This window comes from Hyperolius riggenbachi, chromosome 5 (assembly GCF_040937935.1).
Source record: "Hyperolius riggenbachi isolate aHypRig1 chromosome 5, aHypRig1.pri, whole genome shotgun sequence".
Classification (NCBI taxonomy): domain Eukaryota; kingdom Metazoa; phylum Chordata; class Amphibia; order Anura; family Hyperoliidae; genus Hyperolius; species Hyperolius riggenbachi.
The window spans coordinates 227,205,921-227,211,550 of NC_090650.1; positions in this window are offsets into that span (position 1 = coordinate 227,205,921).

Here is a 5,630-nt window from a genome sequence, read left to right on the forward strand (position 1 = left end):
GTGAAACATGGACGAGGTTTGGTTACATTTTGGGGCTGCACCTGGCTTGTCTTGAGTATATGCAGGGAACCATGAAATCATAAGACTATCCTGGCTATCTGAAGAACAATATACTGCCTAGTGTCAGAAAGCTTCATCACAGTCGCAGGTCCAGTATCCTCTACATGATAACTACCCCAAAATACTCAGGTAAAAGCACCCAAGAATGGCTCATAAAAAATAAACTTGTGGCCTTTAATAAGTACAGATTTGAATCATATTGATGTTAATCATCTAAGGAATGAGCTGGAACATACAGTCTGGAGAAGGTACACTTCAAACCTGGCACAGTTCTCAGAAAGAGTGGGTGAGATTTTCAAGAATTGCTTGTAGGCAGTGATTGCCTTTAAAAGTTCTGCTAAAAAAAATAATAGGTTAAAGAACCTATTATTTTTGTCTGTGCCGGTTTCATTTGTGATATTGATTGAAATAATTTTTTAGATTAAAACTCTAAATCACGGTCTATTATTTGTTAAACTAGTGACCTTAGCCCGTTTAAAAATGGGCTAGATCTGTCAGTAATCCACCGTGTGCACGCACGCTGCCAGCATCACGCGCACGATGCCCGTGCACGCCCGTCGCCGCCCCCCAAACGCGCAACCACCAAATGCATGCCCGCCGCGCGCACACACGACCGCACCTTCTGGCCCCATCCTCCTCCAGGTCTCGGCAGTGTCTCTGCATCTTGTCCCTGCACATGCACAGTGCTAAAAAGCACTGACACATGGACAGATGCAGGAACCCTTGCCTGTTATTAGGTAGGGTACAGAATGAGCAATGATGGAAAATAATTACTTTAAAGAGGACTACAGAGTAAAAATGAAAATCTGGCAGCCTGGATTGGCTTGGCGTTTTTCTCTGCGGAGAGAGAGGAGGCGGGGCCAAGCGCCGGAAGTCGGGTGATGCAGGGACTTCGGGACGGCATCACGGGAAAAGACTTCTTGGGTAAATATAACTTACTTTTACTTGCAGGCTGCCGAATTTTTGTTTTGACTCTGGAGGTCTTTAACCATTTTCAAAATTATTTCAGACAATTGTGGGTTCTTTTACCAAGTAAGCTTGTCCACATCTGTTTTGGGACTGTCTGATCATGAAATATGCTCCATTTGCTTTATTAGGGAGGATGCGAAGTAATTAAAATCGGGAAACTAAAAATGGAATTTAAAGCCCAGCTCCAAATAAAAAATCATTCAGGACAGGCTGTAAAAGAGAACATAACCTTTTTTTTTTTACTTTCATTGTTTCATTTGGTTTTCTAACCATCTGGGAGACAGCAACACATTTTGTACCACCTAACCATCAGTTTTCTTCATTGTTGTGTCCAGACCCGGATTTACATCACAATAGCCTATAGGCACAGATTTCCTGGCACCCTAGACTTTGCCCTCCATGGACCTACAAACCTTTCTCCCCTACTTCCCCTGCCTGGTGTAGGTAGCTACAGGCACCCCTTAGTATTAGGTAGCCAGAGATACCCTCAGTATTAAGTAGCTAGAGGTGCCCTAGTGAAATGCAAAGAGCCGGAGGAGTAACCTCTCATTTATACTCGAGGATTCTGTATAGGGAAGGAGGGAAGTGGGCTGCCTCTCCATCATCAGGCGCCTGTAGGCACGTGCCTACAGTGCTTATGGTAAATCTGGCCCAGGTTGTGTCTCACTTCTGGTCTTTTTTATCAGATTTACTATTTTATAAATACTTTTGTAATACTTTGTTCAGTACCACAGAAGAGTTCCTGAAGTGATGTGACATAATGAGATAAACATGGGTACATATAGTGCATATAGTTAAAGTACTCCTAGAAATTGCCTGAAGTCCCTTTCTGCTGATAACAATCTAAGAGAGCTTGTCAAACAGCTTGTGGAATTCAATACAGTTTCCTGAAAAGTAAATGGAAGCCAAAACTGTTGAGAAACTGTGAGATAAGGCTTCTGATAGAGTTTTGGTAATGGAACGTTCAAAGGGACATTACTTCAGATTGTTTTTTTGAATCAGAAAGGCAGAATTGTCAGATGCTGTTCAGAAAGGCAGAAGCCCAAAATGAAGCTAACTTTGCTAACAGATATTTCAATACCATCAAAAATTGAGAATACACATATCTGTAACTCAACGGGCAAGTTAACCACTTGAGGACCTAGGGCTTTCTACCCCTTAAAGGAATACTATCGATGTATGCATTTATTTTTAAATGCTGTATGTTGTAGCACACATTAGGGCAAGTACTAGGAGCAATTGTATTCCTCACACAGCTGTTCCTCTCAGCTGTAAAATCCTCCGTCAGTTTTGGCGTCAGTGTTGGATACAAGATGTATCTAATACTGACTGCTCCCAGAGGGCTAGACCATGTCTGCACAGGGGAGTTGCTATCAACTCCTTAGTTTATAGTTTAATTATCACCTTGCTGAAAGAATCTTGTTGATATGGTGGTAAGGGGTTAAAGATTCTAGCAATGTGTGTTTATTATCGTTGCTTCTCTTGACTGATAAAGATACTAATAATGCTAATTGTAAACAGTGATCTGCCCCTCTCAGCAGCTTGTAAAGTGGATGCAGCCTGGAGTGTATCACCTCAAGCAGACAGCCAGGCAAGCAGTCTGAGTGTAAACACAATAGCTAGTTATATTCCAGCAATATTACAGCTCATTTAGTTACCTGTTACCACCTCAGATCAGCCTATTTCTCCTCATGTCTGCTGTATGCTGTGAGTGACACAGTGAAATATATTTGTGAGCTGTGTGACAGAGTAACCAAGCAGCTCAGGGTGACCCAAACTACTATGAGCTGTGTGAGAAATGAATTTTTAAGCAGGGATAGCGAGAGAGAGACCTGGGTGAATAAATAAAGTGCCCCTAGCACTAGTGGTAATGTGTACACTAATATAGAGTATTAAAAAAAAAGTCGTTTCAATCGATAGTACTCCTTTAAGGACCGGCCACTTTTTTTCCATTCAGACCACTGCAGCTTTCACGGTTTATTGCTCGCTCATACAACCTACCACCTAAATGAATTTTGGCTCCTTTTCTTGTCACTAATAAAGCTTTCTTTTGGTGCTATTTGATTGCTCCTGCGATTTTTACTTTTTATTATATTCATCAAAAAAGACATGAATTTTGGCAAAAAAAATGATTTTTTTTTAACTTTCTGTGCTGACATTTTTCAAATAAAGTAAAATTTCTGTATACATGTAGCGCGAAAAATGTGGACAAACATGTTTTGGATAAAAAAAAAACCCATTCAGTGTATATTTATTGGTTTGGGTAAAAGTTATAGCGTTTACAAACTATGGTGCAAAAAGTGAATTTTCCCATTTTTAAGCATCTCTGACTTTTCTGACCACCTGTCATGTTTCATGAGAGGCTAGAATTCCAGGATAGTATAAATACCCCCCAAATGACCCCATTTTGGAAAGAAGACATCCCAAAGTATTCACTGAGAGGCATAATGAGTTCATAGAAGATATTATTTTTTGTCACAAGTAAGCGGAAAATGACACTTTGTGAAAAAAAAAAAAAAAGTTTCCATTTCTTCTAACTTGCGACAAAAAAAAATGAAATCTGCCACGGACTCACCATGCCCCTCTCTGAATACCTTGAAGGGTCTACTTTCTAAAATGGGTCATTTGTGGGGTGTGTTTACTGTCCTGACATTTTGGGGGGTGCTAAATTGTAAGCAACCCTGTAAAGCCTAAAGGTGCTCATTGAACTTTGGACCCCTTAGCGCAGTTAGGCTGCAAAAAAGTGCCACACATGTGGTATTGCCATACTCAGGAGAAGTAGTATAATGTGTTTTGGGGTGTATTTTTACACATACCCATGCTGGGTGGGAGAAATATCTCTGTAAATGACAATTTTTTTAATTTTTTTTACACACAATTGTCCATTTACAGAGATCTTTCTCCCACTCAGCATGGGTATGTGTAAAAATACACCCCAAAACACATTATACTACTTCTCCTGAGTACGGCGATACCGCATGTGTGGCACTTTTTTGCACCCTAACTGCACTAAAGGGCCCAAAGTCCAATGAGTACATTTAGGATTTCACAGGTCATTTTGAGAAATTTCGTTTCAAGACTACTCCTCACGGTTTAGGGCCCCTAAAATGCCAGGGCAGTATAGGAACCCCACAAATGACCCCATTTTAGAAAGAAGACACCCCAAGGTATTCCGTTAGGAGTATGGTGAGTTCATAGAAGATTTTATTTTTTGTCACAAGTTAGCGGAAAATGACACTTTGTGAAAAAACACAATTAAAATCAATTTCCGCTAACTTGTGACAAAAAATAAAATCTTCTATGAACTCGCTATACTACTAACGGAATACCTTGGGGTGTCTTCTTTCTAAAATGGGGTCATTTGTGGGGTTCCTATACTGCCCTGGCATTTTAGGGGCCCTAAACCGTGAGGAGTAGTCTTGATACGAAATTTCTCAAAATGACCTGTGAAATCCTAAAGGTACTCATTCGACTTTGGGTCCCTTAGCGCAGTTAGGGTGCAAAAAAGTGCCACACATGTGGTATCGCCGTACTCGGGAGAAGTAGTACAATGTGTTTTTGGGGTGTATTTTTACACATACCCATGCTGGGTAGGAGAAATAACTCTGTAAATGGACAATTGTGTGTAAAAAAATCAAAAGATTGTCATTTACAGAGGTATTTCTCCCACCCAGCATGGGTATGTGTAAAAATACACCCTAAAAAACATTGTTCTACTTCTCCCGAGTACGGCAATACCACATGTGTGGCACTTTTTTGCACCCTAACTGCGCTAAAGGGCCCAAAGTCCAATGAGTACCTTTAGGATTTCACAGGTCATTTTGCGGAATTTGATTTCCAGACTACTCCTCACGGTTTAGGGCCCCTAAAATGCCAAGGCAGTATAGGAACCCCACAAATGACCCCATTTTAGAAAGAAGACACCCCAAGGTATTCCGTTAGGAGTATGGTGAGTTCATAGAAGATTTTATTTTTTGTCACAAGTTAGTGGAAAATGACACTTTGTGAAAAAAACAATAAAAATCAATTTTCCGCTAACTTTTGACAAAAAAATAAAATCTTCTATGAACTTACCATACTCCTAACAAAATACCTTGGGGTGTCTTCTTTCTAAAATGGGGTCATTTGTGGGGTTCCTATACTGCCCTGGCATTTTAGGGGCCCTAAACCGTGAGGAGTAGTCTGGAAATCAAATTCCGCAAAATGACCTGTGAAATCCTAAAGGTACTCATTGGACTTTGGGCCCTTTAGCGCAGTTAGGGTGCAAAAAAGTGCCACATATGTGGTATTGCCGTACTCGGGAGAGGTAGTACAATGTGTTTTGGGGTGTATTTTTACACATACCCATGCTGGGTGGGAGAAATACCTCTGTAAATGACAATCTTTTGATTTTTTTACACACAATTGTTTATTTACAGAGTTATTTCTCCCACCCAGCATAGGTATGTGTAAAAATACACCCCAAAACACATTGTACTACTTCTCCCGAGTACGGCGATACCACATGTGTGGCACTTTTTTGCACCCTAACTGCGCTAAAGGGCCCAAAGTCCAATAAGTACCTTTAGGATTTCACAGGTCATTTTGCGGAATTTGATTTC